The sequence below is a fragment of the Sinocyclocheilus anshuiensis genome, unplaced genomic scaffold (genome assembly GCF_001515605.1).
Source record: "Sinocyclocheilus anshuiensis isolate Anshui unplaced genomic scaffold, SAMN03320099.WGS_v1.1 scaffold117, whole genome shotgun sequence".
Taxonomy (NCBI): domain Eukaryota; kingdom Metazoa; phylum Chordata; class Actinopteri; order Cypriniformes; family Cyprinidae; genus Sinocyclocheilus; species Sinocyclocheilus anshuiensis.
This window is the reverse complement of record NW_015536624.1, coordinates 2,527,056-2,550,838: the sequence shown is the minus strand read 5'-3', so window position 1 is coordinate 2,550,838 and position 23,783 is coordinate 2,527,056. Positions and strand designations below refer to the sequence as shown.

The following is a 23,783-nucleotide window of genomic DNA, read 5'->3' as shown; positions in this document are numbered from 1 at the left end:
GTAGTTAATGCTGCTCAATGTGAAAGCCCGCAGGTGATGGAGATTTACCGCTGATTAAAGAACCGGCTTTCTGACAAGATGCGCATTAAATATCGCATGCGTTTTATCGTGCAGCCCTAATTTAAAGGATTTGCCACTTATGATTCAAATGCGACATTTCATTACACCAAATACACAAAATAATGTTCTTTTTAGCAGCATCATATGACCCCTTTAAAGAAAAATACCAAGACATCAAATAAAGACAAAGAGGGCTATTTTGGGCATCCCAATAAAGACAGCTCATCTCTTCACCAAAGCACGAGCTTTTGGGAGAACCAAAGCAATTCGTCACAGCAGACTCAGCCCACACCAAAGGACCAGCCGCAGTAGGCTACGTGTCGATCGCCGAGGGTTTGTTGGACGGCAGAAGCAGTCCTCTGCTGGACAGAATCGAGCAGGAGCGAACGCGCTCCCTGGAGCGAGGCGCTCAACAACACAGACACGCCCGCCCAAAAAAGTCAACAAGTGCCAGAAACTGCCTGAGCAGTTCCTTCAGGACCTGGTAACGCTTCTGCTATGTAGTTGTTCGTGATATAAACTGTGCTTGTCTTAATAATAAATCCGGATACAATGTGTTTAGAATGAGGTGAATGACATCCCATTCTTTGATGTGGAGCTGCCTTATGAACTGGCGCTCAAGATTTTCCACTTCCTGGGCAGAACGGATCTAGGACGATGTGCTCAGGTAAATATGTATTGAGCGCATAATAATTTTCTGTTCTATTCTACAGTGATTTTCAGGTGCTATTTTTATGTTATAGTGCTTGAAGTACAATGGTTTATATTCTCTTCATTTATTTTGTTCCAGGTGTCTAAATCCCGGAAGGTGCTGGCTGAGGATGAGGTGCTATGGCATAGATTGTGCCTGGAGGAAGGTTATCACAATGGGGCAAGTATCTCTGACTCCCCCTGCTGGAAGAGCACACTCAGAGACTGCCGCAACACTGAGAGCGTAGTGAAGTCAAACTGGAAGGTAAGCACAAATCCCAGAAAAAAAAGCAACCATGTTTGTATGTTTATTTTGAGTCTTGAACATTCCTAAAAAGGAAAATTGATCACAATAGGACTAATGTTTATTTTTATGTTCAATGAATTTATGACTTGATTATGACTTTTAACATAATATAAAATATACAATTAAAAGTTATCTAAAATAAACAAAAGTAAAAAATAATGTAAAATATAAAAATCTGAGATGCAAACGTAATTTGTATTAAATTAATTCTCTTCTAAAAATGTGTTCTCATCTTCTTTCTCCCTCTCTTGTGAGGTTCCTCAGGGGTCTATTTTGGGGCCGTTACTCTTTAATCTGTACATTCTTTTCATTTCTTTGCTGATGATTCTCAGATGTACCTTCCAATAAAATCTAGAGATTCTCTGCAACCTCTTATGGACTGCCTTGAGGATGTTAAAAGCTGGATGGCAAATAATTTTCTCCAGTTTAACAATGAGAAAACTGAAGTGAAAATCTTTGGTCCTTCCAAAACCAGAAATTCTATAGGTAGTTACTTGAAAACGTAAAACCTGACCAAATCACTCCAATTTTGTAGCTTCTCTTCATAGTCTTCCTGTCTTTTTTAGAATTCAGTTCAAAATTTTGTTGCTATTAAAGCTCTTAATGGCTCCATCTTACATTTCTGATTTTATTCATTTTAATTCAGCTCCAAAGTCCCTCAGGTCTGCCAGTAAAGCTCTCTTACCTGTCCCACGATAACTTCTTAAATTAAAAGGTGGCAGACCCTTTGTAGTTGCTGCTCCACGGTTATGGAATCAGTTGCCACCTGACATTAAGAGTGCGCCTTCTATAGCCTTTCCTGACTATTAACTTTATTATTACTGTTATTTTTAATTAATTAATTAATTTTGATTTGATTTGATATTTTATTGTATTTTAGAATTATTTTTGTACAGCACTTTGGTCAGCGTAAGCTGAATTTAAATGTGCTCTATAAATAAAATTTACTTACTTGCTTAAAATAATATTTTTACGCCTTTTTAATTAACAGAATCGTGTTGGGTTCATTCGCCACCTGCAGTATTAGTTAGGAAAGGTCTTGTGTGACGTCAGTTCCTGTGCTGGTCTTGTAATTGCTGGGTATGTGTTACTAAGGCACATATAATTAATAAGGTTTATCACATAATCATTGTGTGCGTCTGTTCTATACAGCTACACCTCTGGTGATGTGCGCCTGTGGGACACGCTTCACTGGGACAAATCTTACCTGCACCCCACACATTCCATCAGAGACGAAACCCCTGCTCCTTACGTTAGTCACATACACGTCAATAAGACCATAGCCACAGCCGCTTTTATGAGAATGGTAGGAGATTTGTGTTTTTCTTTTAACCAACTTTTTTGCTAAAGGACACATTTCTTTCTTTCTTTCTTTCTTTTAAAAAAATCAATATCACTTTAAATTAAGGTTCCATTTGTTACTATTTGTTTAAGTTCACCAGATAACAAGAACTAACAATGTAAAATCCTTCAGAAGCATTGCGTTTGCGTCACATGCTAGAACAAACCATTGGTTCTTGGTTCAGAGGTTTGTATGTGCTTCAATTGTTGTTTAGATGTAAGTGAAAGCCTAAATTAAATCTGTTCATCATATAAAGTGATCGATTAACTAATGTCTTAAAGGTTTGGAACAATATAGGGTGAGTAAATGATGATAGAATTTTCATTTTTGGGTGAACTGTCCCTTTAATGTTAGTTAATGCATTAATGAGAGAATTTTGACATGTATGTTGAGGCTGTGTAGATGTGTGGAGCTCTGAAACCAGTCATCAGTACCGGAACCTCCAGAGGGTTCATGCTCTGGATCTAAGCCCCGACAGTCCGGCTGTGGCCTCTGCATCAGGACCAGATGTGCGGGTGGACACCCCAGATGAGCATGGCTACTGGAGATCACAGTGTCTCCTTCAGTTACCAAAGCCTGTAAGTTTAATCGGAGACGAGCAGAGCAGATGCCAACCATAGTAACAGTTGACAAAATGAGTCATGCATGTGGGCGATTTTAGCACCAGGCATTCCATAGATTCAAGCTGTTTATTGCATCCCACAACTCCTGTAGAATAATGCATAGCAACAAACCAATCATGTATTGATCATAGACACTGTGTTTTGCAGGTAGATGGGATGTTGGTGGTACCAGGGAGGCGGGACTTCCCTTTGGTCACATCGTGGGCAGATGAGAGTGTTTACATGCTGGACTCCAGATGGAATGAAGAACAGGAACCAAGAGTTCTTCACTCTGTATACGGCCATCCAGTGACCTGTGTGGACGTGTCACCCGGCAGAGCCACTCTGGGGATCAAGAGCTACGGATGGGGCATGAACGACGTGGGGAAACAAGGTATCTGTACAAACTACAGAACCGGCATTACTATCAAAATGCGCATGACAATCGCATTCGATTAATCGTGCAGCCCTAATCATGGTGCACTTTTGTGCAATGTAATAAATAATAGCAATAGTAAAGAAATAATTATAATAATACACAGATTGACAGTAAAGACATTTATAATGTTGCAAAAGCTTTGTATTTCAAATAAATCCTGTTCTTTTGAACTTTCTATTCATCAAAGAATCCTGAAAAGACAGTATGCACAAAAAATATTATTTAGCACAACTGTTTTCAACATTGCTAAAAATATCAAATGCTTCTTTAGCAGCAAATTAGCACATTAGATCGAGTTCCGAAGGATCATGTGACACTGAAGACTGGAGTAATGATGGTAATGATGAAATTCAGCTTTGCATCACAGGAATAAATTGTATTTTAAAATATATCGCAATAGAAAACCGTTAATTTAAATGGTAATTATATTTCACAAAATTACTGTTTTAACTGTAAATGCAGCCTTGATGAGCAAAAGAGACTTACTTGAAAAACATTTAAAAAATCTTATTATTATTATTAATAATAGATTTCCCTTCAAATTAATAGATTTCCCTGTCTGGTAAGAATGCTATAAAAGATCTCTCACATCAAAACGTTTCTGGTCTTATTGTACTCAACTGTGCATCATTTCAAAATGACTTTATTATGTTGTCTGACGTCACCAAGCACTCTTATTTTTCAATACCACTCGGGTATGCAATGCCCAATTTTCATAATCCAGTGAATAACTAATAAATTAAATCAAGCCCTGCCATACATTTTTCCTGTTGAATATCTTATGGTCTATATAAGAAATCTTGCATTTCCATATACAGATTAGAGAGACCACTTCTGATAAATGATTGGCTATTTATATGGAAGGAGGCAAATTACATTTCTTTCTCCATTTCCCGTTTTCAGCTGCCTTTTGTGTTGCATCATTTGCATATCCATTCTGATTGGTCAATTTATGCATCAGAATAGACATTAGCGTTTTCAAGATTTGATTATTTTAAGCAGTCTCTTACTAGAGTAATCTCTGAAACAACATTTAATTAGATTATTTTTGTTGTTGAATTTATATAAAATAAATTTTTTAAGGCTTACCTTTTCAAGCTCTTCAGATGTGATGGTGCATTTCAGCAAATTATAGTGGTGAAATATACACTTTGTTTACTTGTTTTTGATTGTACTTGACCTTCAAGCTGACAGAATAGTAGAAATCATGACTAATTTCACATTTCTATGAAGTTCCAAACATTTTTCCATTGGTTAGACAAGGTACCTCCTAAACTCCATCCATTGAGTTATATTCAGCCTAGTCAGGCTGCTCAAACTAACAGATCACAATTCCATTTTTGGTGGCACAGACATAACACATCTCATCTTTTAATTGTGCAAAACTATATTGCATGATGTATTAGCAGATGACTTTATCTAGCGTGAATAACAGTACATTATTACAGGGTCACTGGGGAGTAAGCTGCGGTTTAGAGCGTTGCTCAAGGGCACAGAGGTGATATTTTATGGCTCATCCCTCATGAGTTTTGTCGCTACAGTTTTTTTGGCTTACCAGCTGAGATCTTTAACCACTAAAGCCACACCACCGCATGATGTCAACAAGTGCGGTCTGGTGATCTCATGTGGCCGATCACTGATGTTTACATAAATTGAGCCCACCAGTGAAGTTCAGTGTGACCTTATTCCCAAAGTCACCATAAATAAAAAGTTGTTGTTATCTTAGGAATAAACCTGTTACTTAATTAACCCAACCTGGGGTCCCATTGCTCCTAAGAGTCCCTAGTTTGTTTCTAAGTCTGGCATGTGAAGCTCAGAGATTAATTTAGAGGCCATAGATAATGCAAATCAGCGTTATTTTAGTATGTACTATTATAGTTTTTGTTAATATTTTGAATTGAATGTAATTTTTATATTTTCTGTTTTTAATTTTATTGTTATTAAAATGTGTAATTAAAATATGTATATATTGCAATTAAAATATATCTACATAGTTTTTTATTACCTTTTAGTTTTAGTTATTTTAGTACTTTAATCAAAAATGAGAAATGTTTCCTTGGCAGCTAGCTGAAATACAGAGTTTTGGCAAGAAACTCTAGATGGCGCAGTCCGATAGGTCTAACTCAATCTGACCTAATGACATCATTATCACATGGCACAGCTGATTGGTTCTCTCCTGTATCGGTAGCCAATGAGCTCGCTGCTCAACATTCAAATATATGATTAGTGCTTGCCGTAGCAGTTGCAGCTTGCTTCAGAAACCCTCCACCTTCTCCAGCTCCACCTGTATAGATCTGCTACGAGGTGATTCATGTACGCTATATGGGGTTTATTTCATGTATGTTATATTTGCAGCAGCAATATTTCTTACATGCTCACAGCAGCATGTTGTGGATGTATTGGCAGTAGCAAGTCTCGGTACTTGCTCTGCAGCAGCAGCAGCGTAGCAGATCTATTCCGCCAAGACCAAATACATTAACATTGTCATGTACATCCCTCCGAGAGTTGTCATGACAGAAATTGGGGTTATTATTATAGTTAACTAAAACCATAATATATGTAATTACTTGAAATAAAATAAATGGTAACTGAAATAAAATATTAAAAATTAACTTTCTATTTCAGCTAGTTTCCAAGGCAACATATCTCATTTTCATTTCGTTTAGCTTAATGTAAAATAAGTAAAACTAGAACTGAAATAAAAAATATATAGACATATTTAAAATCAACAAAAACTAATAAAAAAAGACAAAAATGCACAACAAAATTACTAAAACTATATCTAAAATGAACAGGAAAGCATGAAATATAAAAATAAAATCCAAATCAATATATTAACAAAAACTATAATAGTATCTCAATGTTACTTTGAGATGTTACAATGTTACTTTAATGTTAAAATAGCACTTGCTGAAATAAAATAATACTAATAAATAATAAGTTATTAATGATTAGAATTATGATTATAAATGATAATTATTCATAAATAAGAGTTAATAAAATAATTAAGTAATTCAAATGTTTTTAGTTTTGATTAACAATAGCGACCCTAGTGCAAAGTTTCTCCAGAGCTTTGAGTTTGAGCCGGTGCAATCTTGTACGCATACTCTCCTGATTAAAAGCTCAACTATCATGTGAAATAGACCTTAAAATAAACCTCTCCAAATCACAATAGCCTTCACGGCAAGTCCCCAGCGTATTTATGCAAGTGTTTAAATAGTCTGCGCTCGTGTCTGGGGGCAGATCAGCACTCGAGAAGGGAGGGATGGGTTTACTCAGGGGAGGCTGGTAGGTTTTCAGTGAAGCGACAGGCGTAGATGTCGACAGTAATCAGATGAGTGCTTGATAGATGGATGCAGATGGTGTCCTGTTGTATCACACAATGCTTTGGCTCTGCTTCTCCACTGACATCACCCTCATTTAAACACTCTCATTAACCAAACGGGCACTGGAGCGGCTGTTTAGAGGCAGCCGAGAGTTTGAACGACAGGACAGTTTGTCAAAGTCAGGCTTTCTTATTCAGTTCTTATTTAATGGACGGTGTTACAAGAATATCTCTTGTTGCTCTGATTTTTGGAAAACACATTTTTGCATGGCCTAAGAAAATAGTGCTGCTTTTTTGTCACATACTTGCAGTACATAGGCAGTTAATTGCTATGTCTGAATATTTCTTTTTTCTATTTGAAAATACATTGACATAATAGAAACTTGTTGTTATAAGAATATAAGAAAAGGTTAAGAATAAAAATGAAATCATAGCAAGAAAGAAGACCATAGCGTAAATGTTTTAGCATATGGATTTTACTCCCTGCTGAGAAAACTGTTTGTACCAGCCTAAACTGGTTTGTTGGTCTTAGCTGGTTTAAGCTGGTCACCAAAAACGTCTGTAAAGCCAGCCAACAGACCCGCTTGACCAGCTGACCAACTAGAACCAGCAAACCAACTTAGGCTGGTTTACTTTTAGAATTTGAATTTATTCTTAAATTTTGTAAAATTTTGTAATTTTGTAAAATGTTATAAAATTTTGTAACATTTTGTAAAATGTTAGAATTCAGATACTTAAAAGGGATATCGTTTTAGTACAATTGTAACAACGATTTTACTACATATAATTTACTACATTACTACATATAATTTTACTACATATAATTTACTACATTACTACATATAATTTTACTACATATAATTTACTGCATTACTACATATATGTTTACTACATATAATTTAAAAACTAGTTATATTCAAAGGTCAGTATGATTTTTTTGAAAATAAATAAATAAGTAATAAATAATTAATCAGACATTAAAGACATTTATAATGTTATAAAAGAGTTTTAATGCAAATAAATGCACTTGCTTTGAATTTTCTTGTCAACAAAGAATCATAAAATCACAAAACATATGAAGCAGCACAACTTTTTTCAACATTTGAAATAATAAGAAGTGTTTCTTAGCAAATCAGAATATGGAAATATTACGCAGAATGATTTCTAAAGGATCATGGAGTAATGCCTACTGAATATATTTAGCTTGGCATCACAGGAATAAATTACATTTTAAAATATATTAAAATGGAAAACATTTGTTTTAAGTTGAAATAATATTTCACAATATTATTGTTTTTACTGCATTTTTTTCATCAAATAAATGCAGCCTTGGCTAGCATAATCTTATCAACCCCAAGCTTTTGAACAGTGTATGTTAATATCATGGTACCTTTATGTTCTCAAACCTCGTCTAACAAGAAAACAACTGCTTATGTGTTGTTTTCCACCGATCTTTATCATCATTTTACTTTATAAAGTGAAACTGTTAGCCTCACTTTGATTTGATGCATCTGTCTTTATTCTTTCTAGGATCTTAGCACTGTATCTTGCAGCACATTTTGCAGGAATCATACTCTTTGTTTCATGTTGTGTCACTCCTCTGCGAGTTTCCATTCTACCAATTCATGATTAGCACCTTTCCCGTCTGTGTGATGTCATGCATGTTGACAGGATTTTCAAACTGCGAGAGGGAAGTCAGATGTGCCAGAACCCCGACGCTGGTGAATCCAAGGTGTTTGTGTGTTATTAAAGGAGAAGACATATGCCTCATTAAAACTTGTCCAAAACGGAGTTCACTGTCTGTGAGGTAACCGAGTGAGTCATAGCATGCTTTGGTGTTTATTTTTGAACTTGAGCACCATTCGGACTTTGAATTACTATTATTATCAATGCGCATCTGTGATTACATACAATAATTAGGATGAGATTGGGATCTCAGCAGTTTTTACCAAGATGGCTAGTGTCTAGACGCTTTTAATCTGGTTTGTTTTTCTCTAGCTGCTTTATTTAGTGTATGTGGGAGTTATTTGTGTTATTTCAGCTTTCTGTTGTCATCGTCTTTGTTTTTAAGTTGGGAGGACTGGAAGCTCTGGGCATCTGTTGTGTATGTGCATCACAGTGTGTGTTTGAAGCGCTGACCCAGACACACACACACACACACCGCGCGCAGATCATGCTGGCAAACCCTGAGGCGCCACTTTCATGTTTAACAGCCAGATAGGCTGGTGAAAATGTGGCACACTGTTGCACCTCCAGGTGCTGAAATTCAGAGACGTAGAGTAGTGTCTTGTGAGATCAGGATGAATCTGTTTAACAAGAAATAAGGGCTTGAAAATCTACATTTATACAGAATATGAAGGGACACATTACAGGAGTAAATGACGATTTTAGTTGTATTTGAGAGTTTTGGTTTCTACGGAGTAAAGTCTGTTGACGACCAACATTTCAGAAAATATCCAACTATTGTTGAATAGACAACTCTTTTAATTCAGCACTTTTATCCAGTAAACAAAGTGCATTGGTTATCATTTCTCAAAAAAAAATACTTTAGTTATTTTTAAATTTAATAAGAAACTTGAATAAAGCCACAATACAAAACATACTTATAATAGACAATTTTAAATACCAAATTTATTTTTTTTAATACCCCAAACCTTTGAACGGCAGTGTAAGATTTTTGTTGTTTTAACATTTATTTGATAAAAAATACAGTAAAATCTTTATTAAATATTATAATAAAATATTGTTACTAGTGCTGTCAAACGATTAATCGCGATTAATCGCTTTCTAAATAAAAGTTTTTGTTTACATAATATATGAGTGTGTACTGTGTATATTTATTATGTATATATAAATACACACACATGCATGTATATATTTAAGAAAAATTTTATATTTGTATATTAAATATATTAATATATAATATTAATATATACATGTAAATATTTTCAAAATATATACTGTATGTGTGTGTATTTATATACACATAATAAATATACACAGTGCACACACATATATTACATAAACAAAAACTTTTATTTTGGATGCGGTTAATCGCGATTAATCGTTTAACAGCACTAATTATTACAAATATTACTGTTGCAATTTAAAATAACTGTTTTGTAGTGTAATATATTTTCAAATGTATTTATTTCTAATTTAGTGGTTTCTTGTTATGGAATTTGAAAACATTTGAAACCCTGATACATTTTTTTTTCAGGTTTATTTGATAGAAGGACTCAATAGAAAATTCAAAAGAACAGCATTTATTTGAAAACATTTTTTTTGTAACATTATAAATGTGTTTACTTTCACCTTTGATCAATATAATGTGTCATTGCTGAAAAGTATTAATTTCTTTCCAAAAATAAAATCTGGCCCCAAATATTCAAAAAAGTAATGTACATTTTAATAAAGTGAAAATTGAGTATTTTCACATGTCAGAGTTTCATCTTGATACAAGTAAAGGTGGTGATGTGTGTATGAAAATGCTATTTGTGAAATATGCTCAGCCTCAGTGCAGCAGCTAAATCATTGTTTACTTGTGTAAATGCCTTTATAACCTCCTGAATCCCGTAATGATGAATAAATCCCAAACATAATCCCAGTAGTCTGTCTTCTCGCCAGTGACATATGCACTCATCGCCGCTTCATTCTAATCAGCTTTCCTCCTCAAGTCTTTACATATTGTAGCTTTACATATTGGAAGCTTTTCTCGTGTCTTGATGATAAACTCCGGTTGGCTGTAATTTTTGGGTCCTCAAGGATTTTGGATGGCAGCACTGTGGCTCGCAATTAAGTGTGTCTGGCCCAAACTGGAGGCACTAACCAGCTGGCATGAGCTCAAATCTGACATCATGCAGTTCTTCTCTCTTCTCTCTCTTTTGTTTAACATCTCTATCTGTTGCCTCAATAATTCGCGTCCAGTTTGGCCCGTGTCATTGTCTTTCCTTTGCTCACTGTTTAAATGGCAGCTGATGCAATCAGTTAACCAATCTCTTTTTATCTGACATCATGCAGTTCTTCTCTCTTCTCTCTCTTTTGTTTAACATCTCTATCTGTTGCCTCAATAATTCGCGTCCAGTTTGGCCCGTGTCATTGTCTTTCCTTTGCTCACTGTTTAAATGGGAGCTGATGCAATCAGTTAACCAATCTCTTTTTTTAGGACTGAATTACCTCAGAGATGGCGTTTAATGTGAGTGAATTGACCAAGAGCTTCAGAGGTTTTAAAGCACCTGGATTGTGGGTACAATGGGCTCATAATCAATTATTGAACACTTTGCTTCTCTGTGTCTGCAGAAAAGTTTGATTGATAAAGTGAGGTGGAAGTCCGTGTAAGAGTTTGCAGTTTAGAAGACCTGCTTCTTAATGAACTGAACTGTAGAAAATTATATGAATGCACACAAGTTATTAGAAGGTAGGCTACTGCTCTAAAATATCAATGCAATATTGTAAGAATTACAATTTTGATAATATTATATTATAGCGTTATAAACATTAACTTTTTAGTGACACAGACTTTTGTTTTTATAAAATAAAATGTAATAAAAAATATTTAATTAAATAAGTTTAAAAAACAACTTTAAAAAAATTATTTAAAAAAATAAAACTAAAATTTAAGCGAACCTAAAATTGAGCCTTGGTGCCTGTTGTGACATTTGCCATACAGGAAACACATCAATTAAGAAAAAATGCTAAATGAAGCACTGCCCTACTATATTTTCACTTTGCTTTTAATGTTTTATATCCTATTTATATTTTTGCATCCATATATATGTGGTTTGTCACTTTGCATATTTTAACACAGCACTTTGGTGCTTATTATGACATCACAAAATCGCAAAGGCTTAGATCATGCATATTAATTAGATCATTTTAAAATAATTTTACATGATCTTTTCCTGTTGTGATAAATAGGTAGTTTATGAGATGTATGCAGCCCTGTAATCATGTATTTGCTCATTTCCAAGGTAAAGCTGAATGCAGTTTCAATAGCATGGTATATTTTGTTTATTTTGACATGATCAATGAACTAACGATTAACTTGATTGGCCAAGTGTTGATGTAAATGACAGCTTTAGCTAAAATAGAAGTACACTACTGTTCAAAAGCTTTTAATATTTTCAAACAAAGTCTTATATGCTCACCAAGACTGCAATTATTTGATTAAAATACAGTAAAAACAGTAATATTGTGAAATATTATTACAATTTAAAAGAGCTGTTTGCTATTGTAATAGATTTTAAAATGCAATTTATTCCTGTGATGCAAAGCTGAATTTTCAGCATCATTACTCCGGTTTTCAGTGTCACATGATCCTCCGGAAATCATTTTAATATGCTGATTTGCTGCTCAAGAAACATTTCTTCTTTATTATTACCCATTATAGCTGTGAAAACCATAATCTTTTTTTTTCAGGGTCCTTTGATCAGTAAAAGTCTAAAAAGAATAGCATTTATTTGAAATAGAAATGCAATAGAAATGAAATAAAACTGTCACTTTTAATGAGTTTAATACATCTTTGTTGAATAAAAGTATAATTTTTTTTTTTTAAATCTTATTGACCCCAAGCTTATCAATTATCTGTGCACTTATCAATTCAGAGGTCCCTTTAACTGAGAACTTCAAATCCCTTTAGATAAAAGCATCTGCATATTGAGTAGCATTTACATGCTAAAATGCCAGTTAAACAGGTTGCTTCTGATGTTTTGAACTGACTGTGTACCTGAAATGTTTAAAGTGTGTTAGAAGTTCATAAGAAGGCTTGCAAGACTTGTGAAATGTGTTATCTGGTATCTGTGTATGCAAGCAGGTGTTACGGCACAATCCTACTAGTTTTACAATCTTTCCATCTCACCAGGAGCAATCGTCCTTTCTGCTCAGATTCAGGTGTACAGCCTGGAGACCAGCCAGTGCGAGCTGACCGTGAGGAACTCGGCGGGAGACTTCACCTGCGTCAACCTGAGAGACAGCCACCCTCACCTGCTGGTGTGTGGGAACAAAGACAGGTGGTACAACACACTCGCAAACATGTGTACCTCATCTATCACTGTTACATTCACACACACACACACACACACACACACACTCGCTCGTTTCTGTCTTCTGTCTGGCAACTTAAAGCCTTCTGTGAATTGAGTTTCTTAAACATGGAGAGTTTGATGAGCTCCGATGGAATAGTAGTGCTCTCATTTACACCTGCAGCTGGTGTGAATTCTCTTATTTTAGGTTGCATTACATTTCCCTTGAGCAGCTAGTTTTATTTTTTAGGATTAGTGGGAATGTTTTGGATGGGTGTATCTCATGAACACTCTTAAAAATAAAGGTGCTTCACGATGCCATAGAAGAACCTTTTTGTCTAAAAGGTTCCATAAAGAACCTTTTAACACCTGAAGAACCTTTCTGTTTCACAAAAGGTTCTTTGTGGCAAAGGAGGTTCTTCAGATTACAAAAAGGTAAGAAAGAGATGGTTCTTTAAAGAACCTTTGACTGAATGGTTCTTTGTGGAACCAAAAATGGTTCTTCTATGGCATCGCTTGAAGAACCTTTTGAAGCACCTTTATTTTTAAGAGTGAAGCCTGGAGACACACAGAGCCTTTTCTACTCTTATCCTTCTGTGGGTGAAACTCACAAAGCATGTTTGCGTAAATAATGTGATAGTACAACACACATTACTATGAAGACTAAAGTCTGTTATGCTCCCTAAGGCTGCATTTATTTGATCAAAATTGCATATATGCACTGCAGTTGACAAAAAAAATAAAAAATCCAGATTTATTGGATTAATCTTTTCTTTTTCCCATATGATGAAATGGGTAATTGTGAGAGTTTTTTGCCTTTTATTAGTAGTAGGGATGCACTATATTATCGGAACGATATCGGAAACGGCCAATAATGGCTTAAAATGTAAACATATGAAAGATATGAACCGATATGAAAGATTATGCCGATATGCCTTGCCGATAAAACAAATAGCTCACATGTGCTCAGGATGTGTTAGCGGTAAGATCAGGTCAGCAGTGTGGTCCTTCTTGAAGCGAACATTTGCCTGAATGATGATTAGATTCACTGTTTTGGATCGCTGCATTTAATTTAAGAATGCACGTACAGACAGACGTTTTATTTTGTGATAAAATGAAAGTAAAATAAACAAATAACATTAAGATTGTGTTTCTGATTAAATAAAGCAGTAATCAATGTCATAAAATCACGAGTATGCTTTGATTTAAAGGTCAGAAGCTATAGCTTACATGAATAAAAATCAAACATGACACTTATAAATTAAATAATTTTAAATGTATAGATATATTCATTAATGTGTAATATGCTTTTTTTTTTCAAACGGATTAAGAAAACATAAATACAAGGACCTCTAAAACATTTTTTAGAGTTTTTACAACTCCTTTGCTTTAGACCATCTACAAAATGTTAAATCTTCAAATAAAATATTAAGGTTATCACTGCATTTGTCTGAGAAAAAAAATGCAGTGATTGATTTGTAGTTATTTTCAACTTTCAGTGTACTCTCATTATAAAAGAACTTCATTAATTGTTTATTTAATACTAACAAATTATTTTTTGTTAAAAACTAAGCATAATTAAAAAATAATTTGTTTATAATCTCTGCACAGGAGAGACCTGGTGTTGTTTCCAAACAAAAGGAAATATATCGGTATCGGCATCGGCTATCGACCAAAATGAGTTGAAAAATATCTGCATATCGGATATCGGCAAAAATCCAATATCGTGCGTCCTTAATTAGTAGTCATTTCAGTTCTCTTTAAATAAAAATTAGTTTTTCTTAGTGAATTTATCGCCATTCTCCACACCCCCTGTAGCTTACTCTGAAATGCTCACTTTAAAAAAAAGCTGCTTTATAGTAATACCAATAGGAATGTTTAGTTTGAATTAAAAAAAAAAAAAAATCAAGGCCTCATTATGTTTTGATTTTGAGATAAAATCAAAAGTTTTATCCCCCAAAAAGCTATAATTTCACACTATAGTATTAGGAATGTGTTTCATGTGCTGAATTATTTTAGAATATTATTTTAGAATTATTGCTGAAATCAACCTACCTTAAGCTGCCTTGTTTGCATTTGTTTTTTTGCGTTTTGTACTGTAGTGTTTATTTGTGTTCCATTCACTTTTCACTTCAAGTAGGAAAACCAGTTGTTCAGGTTGCCTGTAATTGTGTTACATCGAGCAGCATTTTCATTCAATAACTTCAAAATATAAATAACTTTTTCCCTGAAATAAAATATTCATTGGAAACTACACATTCAAAGTGGAAATCTGAGGGTGTAAATAAGCTGAATTGTCATGAATATAATGTCTCACTGCAAAAAAAACGGAATGGTCCTAAACACAGTATTCATTTTGTTCATGCGAAATATAATTTTTTTTGTTTTTCTCTTTGAATTTGGTTAGGAAATGTGACCTGGGCTTGTTTTTAAAAGGTTTATTGAGGTTCATCCAGACCCTTCCACATGTGCATCACAGCTCAATATCTGAAGGTTGTGCGGTAACTGCTAAATCACAGCTCTGAGAACACAAGTTTTTGATAAATTGGTGGTTCATTGTCTACTGGCTACATACAGCACTTTTGGCCAGAGTTTAATAGATTTGCATTAGATATCCAAGATTAAAGCACTTAGAATAAAACACACCTAATTATGTCCAAAGCGGAAAAACTTTTTTTTTTTCCCCCACAGCTGTGGTCCTTTCAAAGCACGACGAGCACTCGGGCCTGCTCTCGACTATTTTTGGCTTACCTTGAAAATCATTTTACGGAAAGCATCTGAAAAGCTCAGGCACTTATAGAAGTGGGAATGGGAATAATGAAAGCTCTCGGTTTGAAAGGATGGTGTTATTGTCAGCGGTGCATCACTGAGGGCTATTGATTTAGTGGACAAAGAGATGTTGGAGACGAGGAGAGATGCAGTACATCTGCCCAGCGGACTCAATACAGAATCCCGAGCGTGGTCCACATCTGATGCTTGCGTCTCAATTAGTCTTAGCCAAATAAAGAGCCATTTCATTGACACTTGTGACAGCGGGAGCACTATTTTGGCAGGTGGAGAGATGCTTGGCAGGTCTTTGTAAATAAATTCCAACTGCATCTTCGCTCAGACACTATATAGACTGCCAAGAGGGGAGGACATGATGTCTTTCTGGCCAGCTGTGCTCTCTTTTAAAACATCCCTCTTTCTTTGTCCGTCTTTCCACGGTTCCGACAAAGCGAATGCTCTCACCTTTTGTTCGTCTTTGATGAATGAACGAAGCAAAACACTCCTTGGAGTGTCATTTTGGCTGTAATGATTTGACCCCATCTGATTCATCTGCAGGCAAAACACCAAGCAGCCCAGAGGAAATGAGGGCCTGGGTCCTGCCCTTTATTAGCATGGCCAAAGGCCAGGACCTTATGCATCGCCTCTGCTCTCTAATTTGTTCAGCCTCTTTTGCTGTGGAGAGAGTGGAATGTGTGTTTGTGTTGTTTTGCCCGATTGGATCTGTCAGAAAGTGAGAAGGAGCCATAAATGATTGGTATGTTCAGCTCCAGGGATGAAAATTGAGAACAGAACGAGGATTGCTGTTGCTTCTTTAGAAACTGAAGCATTTATGAGTATCACCAACATTGTTAGGGAAGCTTCTGTCTTCTGATTTTATTAGTCATTTAAGAACCCTCCCGGCTAAAACCAGGCTAAGATGGAAGTAGCTGGTTTTTGCTGGTCTCCCAGCCTGGCCAAGCTGCCGTTCAGCTGATTTTAGCTGGTTGGTCAGCTAGTTTCCCCATGTTGACCTGTTAAAGAAGTGGTTAAAACTAGCCTACAAACCAGCTATGACCAAGCTGGAAGACTAGCTAAAAACAGCCAACTAGTTTAGGCTGGGTTCAGCTGTTTTTTTTTCCCCACCAGGGCTGCTTTATAAAACAAACAAATTGCATGCTAATTTATAGGGCTGGGTTTTGACACAAATTTCACGAATCAATTCGATTCACTTTCACAAGCTTGCGATTCAAATCGATTACCAATTCGATTAAATTCAATATCGATTATTTTGGATATATATCAGGTACAGTACATGCCAAATTTTCTCAAGGAAAAACATCTCTCAACTAATGCTGTAAAATATATATGAGAGTCAGCTGGTACTACATTACTATTTACTGAAGGGTAAAATTGATTGATTTGTTAAAATTACACTTAATGAAGTTTTTAAAATAATAAAGTTACAATTACATAATAATATTTCTACTTCAATTAATTTTTTTTGATATAAACGTAATGGTGGCTGTCATAAAAACTTGATGGATTTATTCATTTATTCAAACAAATTAAACATTGAAGAACAGTAACATTTATAATGAATGTTATATGGTGCATATATTTAGCAAAATGCCCCTCTCTACAGTTTATTTTTCTGCCTGACTATCGAGTTTATGGTCACCGAATATGTGTTTTCTGAGGTAAATGTGACTTTACGTGACATTGTTTACAAGATGTTATATTGACGTCTTTGCGCGGAGGAAACACTGATTGAGCGATTACATTAGACAGGACACGGATTGTAAAGTTGTACCCTTTCTTTTAACTTACCTTCGGATCGATTCTTGGGATTTAAGAATCGATATCGTTGCGTAAAAATGAGAATCGATTAATATCGAGATATTGATATTTTTTACCCAGCCCTACTAATTTATATAGAGTGCATTAGTGCCGTCCACTTTTTGAGCAGCTTTGTTTCTGGAAGTATTTTTTTTTCCATTTTGAGATTTTTAAAACGTTTTTGTTAAAGAGTTATAAGCCATGAACCAAACCAACCATCTATGAGGTGGATCACAACATAAGAAACTTTAATTTGAAGCAAAAAAAAAGTATATGAAACCAGACAAAAAGGCACAGGTACAAGACTATGTACTTAATGGGAAAGAACTACAATCTCATGAAGAATTCTCAGAATCAGAATCAGAATGAGCTTTATTGCCAGGTATGTTTACACATACGAGGAATTTGTTTTCGTGACAGAAGCTTCCACAGTGTAACAGAATGACATTGACAGAACAAAAAACACAGATAATAAAAAATAAAAATAAATAAAAAATAGAACAAGTAAATAAGGAATAAAAATATACAAATCGACAATTGTATGTACAGGTATACAGGTGCATCTCAATAAATTAGAATGTCGTGGAAAAGTTCATTTATTTCAGTAATTCAACTCAAATTGTGAAACTCGTGCATTAAATAAATTCAATGCACACAGACTGAAGTAGTTTAAGTCTTTGAAGAGGATCCAGTAAGGGTCCAGTGATGTCCTTCAGGTGGGCCAGCACCAGTTTTTCAAAAGACTTCATGACCACAGACGTTAGAGCCACAGGCCTGTAGTCATTTAGTCCTGTAATTTTGGATTTCTTTGGGATGGGGATGATGGTGGAGCGTTTGAAGCATGAAGGGACTTCGCACAGCTCCAGTGATCTGTTGAAGATCTGTGTGAAGATGGGGGCCAGCTGGTCAGCACAGGATTTCAGACAGACTGGTGTAACACAATCTGGGCCTGGTGCTTTTTTCCTTTTCTGCTTCCAGAAGACCTGGCGCACCTCGTCTTCGCTGATCTGAATTGCAGGTGTGGGGGAGAGGGGGGTTGCTGGAGGTGTGAATGGTTGTGAAAGACAATCAAATTAAAAATGACGAAGAAATACTAAACTATTCATTTAAAGTTGTTTATATATCTATTCATCTACTTAGACTACACCCTAAAAGTCTACTCTTTGTAAAGAAAAACTACATACCTTTTTAGTTTGTAGCAGAAAAGTAGAAAAGATTTGGGAAATGCTACGTTTTTTTTTTAACAGACCTGCATATCATCTTGTTACAATTACATCCTCCACATGTCGTTTCATTTAATTTCCTACCAAATTGGAGAGAAGTAGAATGTTGATCTGCCAGTCGCATATCTTTTGTGTCGAGAACTGTTCTCATGTGTTTGCATAATGATGCATTTAAAACTTAATGACCAAACAAATCTTTATAAAAGTTCACAATGTTGTGGGAGATGAAATATAATGTAGATAACATTAAATAATTTTTTTCATCAGGTTAGATATTGATTATTTGTTGCTCAAACCCCTTTATCTAAACCTCTCTATTTAACCTCACATATCCACTATCCTGTCTATTTAAATGTCTCACATATCCACCACGGATGTAGTTTTGAGTTTTTCCCATGAAGGTGTTTTAGGTGCGATTTGCTTACCACAACTCTGATTAATGGACTTTTCTGTGCAGCATCATAGTAATGTAGTTTTTCTTCACAAATTCAGCTGTGTTAAAGTTAATTATTTTAAAAAGAAGTTGAAATAATGTGAAGAGATGTCCTGAATAAAAGCATATACCTTCCATTTAAAAACCTCATAGTTCACAGTAGGTCTGTCTTCAAAGATTTATAAGTTATTGTTTAAAATCAGTCCCCCTATGGAAAAAAAAAAATGTTTGGAGTTTTACTTCTGGAAACTGAATACTGCACTCTAAAACTTGAATCAAAGATCCACCAATTTGATTCACTAAACAGTTCACTAAACTGATTTGGTCAAAACACTGATTCATTTCAGACATATAAAGTGACTCTTTTTATGAGCGAATCACTGAGTAAATGGTTAATTTAAGAACAGTAATCATGATAATATTTTGATTATAGGTAAGTTTTCCTCATACAAATGTAGAGTTATTTAAATTGCTTCAAGTTTTGTGGCATTTAAAATTTTTCAAAATTGTATTCTAATTGTTAAAGCAGCTAAAAAAAGGAATGCCTTAAAACTATCTTAATTGCTTTTATTATATACTAAAGTAAAGTTTAATTTGTTATAATTTGCTAGTATGTATTTCATTATTATACTGTATATTAGGGGTGTAACGATACACGTATTCGTATTGAACCGTTCGGTACGAGGCTTTCGGTTCGGTACGCATTACAAACCGAACGATTCGTTGGACTAATCGATCCTATTACATTTGGAAAATAAAAGAGCTTAAAGTGTGAAATATAATGTTCTCAGTGCCACTGCGCTCAACAAGACAGCCTAAACGGCGTAACAGGCAACGTGCTGTCTGCCCAGTGGCGTAGCGGACGGCCCCACGATAACCTCCCCTTGCTGGGGTACGTCGAAAGACAACGATCTTGTATCAACGATAGCCAGAGATATTGTCAAAAACATCAATTATTGGCAGTATTAAGAGGATTTGGCATTTCCAATAAATGTAGGCCTGTTACATTCTTATTTTTATTAGGCCTATTATTATTAAGTTACTTTTATTATTAAATTAAAATTACAATTAATTTGCCCAGCAATAATTACCGCATAACTGACGTGCTGCGAGGATAACAAAAGATGTTTAGCCTATCCTCAATTAAAATGTTTTTAAAAACAGTCTACGAAGAATTATATACCTATAATTAAAATATTAACACTGCAGTCATCGATAAAAATCAATGAAATAAAAAGCTTTTATTCCAAGCACCGACTGTAAATAACAACCTGTTTAACACGAAATATGTTTCTTCTAATTTTTTTTTCACTATGTACGGGCCACAAGAGAAATATTAAGGGAATAAATTAAAACAGTTAGCTATATATACCGTTATCAGCATATGTTGAAGTAGATTCGTCTCTGAGAGAGAATGCGGCGTCAGATGCCGAAAGCGCCGTCATTACTCCGTCATTCCGTTTTTACTTTCACTTTCTGCATATAGTGAATTGACTGAGATTATAAGACGTTCACCGGCATAACTCTTGCGAAAAGTTTGCATGTTGCCTGTGTGATATCCATTGGCTTGCCTTCATAAAACAGAAATATTTCCAGCATTGCGACAACCAATTAGCCCCGTACAGAACATACCGAACCGAACCGTGACACCACTGTGTCGTATCGAACCAAACCGTGAATTCTGTGTACCGTTACACCCCTAAATATATATCAATGCATACTGCTTGAATTTATTGAGGGTGTTTTTAACAATGATAATGCCTGTTGTTTGAACAGGTTTTATAAATGTTTTGAAACGAATGTAAAAGAATGTAAAAAAAATGTATTACCGTTAAAGCTACACTATTTTGAAAACACCAAGTTTTTAGTTTCACTGCTTGTAAATGTGGTAAAGTTAGTTATGATGAGGATGACGATGGGCCCATGTGTGCTATCTGTGTACATGTGCTTTTCATGGCCGTGTGTATCCTGTGGTGTTTTTGCTCACGGTTGGTGGCACTGGAAGTGCCTGTGAACAATATTCTTGATTAATTGAAGGAAGCCTGTCTGCTGACAGCTCAGTGAAACTAGATCTTGTTTTAGCATTAGATTTATGACCACTGCAACCTGCCAGTAAATATATTACAGCCTCTTACAAGAATAAATGCTTCGATGAAATTAAACCAGGACAATAGAGAGGCACATCCACATAATTACGCAGCATTAAATCCAGCTTGGCTATGCATTAACGGTTCATTCTGACTAATATCTTTTGTCCTCCAAGTGTTGTTTTTTTTTTTGGTCCAAGCAAAATTTTATTTTGTCGATTATCTTTTGGAAAGCACCAGCATAGAGTCATCCTTTGGCTGCCTCCGGTACCATTAAAGAGGACAGATGGAATTGAGCTCCTTCGGGCCTGTAAAAGTCATTTCTTTATACCAGCTTTATACTAATGTCATCCCACAGTGGTGCTCTGTTAGAGGGGAAAGCTGTCATACTGCAGTTTCTGTAACACATTAGTCTTGTGTAGTCAACCTTTTGACTGAAGTATGGTCCACTTTACACTTTATTCTGGCCAAGATTTGACCATGTAGAGACCACAGTTCATTTTGTTTTAGCTTAGGGGCCAATATATTTGAAATTGGTTACAGTCAGTGTTATTTTAGAATTATCGAGACACTATTACTAGTTTACTAATACTAGTTTTTATTAATATTGGAATTCGTTTTTATTTTTATATTTGATCATTTTCTATTTTTTGTTGTTTTGTGAATTTTTATTAATTTTTAATTAAGTTTGAGTTATTTTAGTACATCAAATTAAACAAAATGAAAATTAGAAATGTTGCCCTGGCAGCTAGCTGAAATAGAATAAGTTTAACATTTTATATTTTAATATATTTCTGCTAAAATATTTGTATTTCCAGTAATGAAAATTAATTTTATGGTTTTAGTTAACTATAATAACCATAATTACAATATACTTTGTATATTAATATATTCAAAATGTGATTAAACAAAATTTCAGGTTTGCTGTGCTTTTTTGTAGCTGCACAATTTTGTGATTGTATATCAATATGGCTATAAAATAATATGAAATAATAATCAGTACTAGTAGGAGTAAATAAAAAATATAAAAAATATATAAAAACAGAAATATTTATAAAAATTTTATATTTCACCAAAAATGGTAAAAACTATTTTTTTTAGAAAAATAAAATAATAATTACTTTTTAAATTACAACAGTAAAATAACAATATTTATGGACATCTTATTTTATTCATTTTCAAATGTTAAACCTTTTGACGGAAGTATATTTTGGTGGTGCGTATATTTATTTAAACACAGCAATTTCAATTTGATAATTGCACTAAGCCATATTGTGATTTCGGTTTTATTTAGATTAATCATGCAGCCCAATTTGACGGTCTGTGCTTGAACTACTGCCACTTTCAGTGGATCACAGGTGTAGTGATAATAACATTGAGTTGCTTCTCTATTTCAGAGTGAGAGTGTTTGACTTGCGTACGGGCTCGTCAGTCGTCTCTTTATATGCCCTTCACATGGGCGTGACCACCGTCCAGGCAGATGATTGGAAGATCGTGAGCGGCGGTGGCGAGGGATTGGTCAGTGTGTGGGAGATGAGGATAGGAGCCAAACTCTGGGAAATGCACAACAGGTGAGAACGTTCCTTTTGGTAATGCTTTTAACAATTGAATGAGTGACAATTCTGTCATCAATAAGACAAAAAGATAAAGCATTTCAGGCTTCACAGGGTTAAGACCATCCTGGCGACGCATAATCATACTGTGATTCAACAGCCAACGTCCCTGATGAGAAGAACCCTCGCGGGGCTTGTATCACAGACGATGACCTCAAAGCTCACCGCAGGTAAAATCACATATTACATTATGTTGTGCTGTCTTTGCTACTGTTTTTCCACCTGTTTATTCTGTACTTTTATTATTTCTTTAGATTCAGAGGGCTGATCTGTCACTATGACTTCTCAATGGACTCGTCTACCCCGGATCACGTTCTGCCCTTCTGCAGGTCCAACTACACCGAGTCCTCTGGATACAACTATAACATTGGCTTGGCGATGCTGTATGACATACTGAGTGGCCCTTAGGTTGGCATTTAATACTCTGTTCTTTTAGGACCAGTTGCACTGGAAAGATTGGCATTGAATTTGCTATTTTAAAGGGGTCATATGATGCGATTTTCAATTTGTCCTTTCTCTTTGGAGTGTTACAAGCTCTTGGTGCATAAAGAAGATCCGTAAAGTTGCAAAGACTAAAGTCTCAAATCCAAAGAGATATTCTTTATAAAAGTTAAGAGTCAACCACGCCTACCTAAAACTGCTCATTCTAACACGCCCCCACATATCTACGTCACGATGTGGGAAGATTTGCATAACGCCGCCCAAATGTTCACGCAAAGAAAGAAGGCGTAACTTTTATTCTTGCTGTTTCTTCAACCCAAATATTCAGATTATTCAGATGTGTGCTGCACATTTTATGGAGGATGAGGACTGTTTTCTGAACCAGTAGCCTACACTGTGTCTGTGGCACAAAGGCTGTTTCTATAAAGTTGGGCAGTTCCAACTTTGCAAGGACAGTCTGGCGCTTCTGACTCACAGCCTGTAAGTACGTTTTTTATATTTAAAGGATTTGCCACTGACGATTCAAACGTGAGTTTTGAGCAGTGTAGAGTAGGCTTGTTGTTTGTTGTTTCCCCGATCACAAATGCAGACGTGGTTTTATGTTTACGCGTAAAAAG

At 35.2% G+C, this 23,783-nt stretch overlaps 1 pseudogene; it reads left to right on the top strand.

The window, feature by feature from the left end:
• Nucleotides 1-622: 622 nt before the first annotated feature.
• Nucleotides 623-23,239, top strand: LOC107704945 (F-box/WD repeat-containing protein 8-like; annotated as a pseudogene).
• The last annotated feature ends 544 nt before the right edge of the window (nt 23,240-23,783 follow it).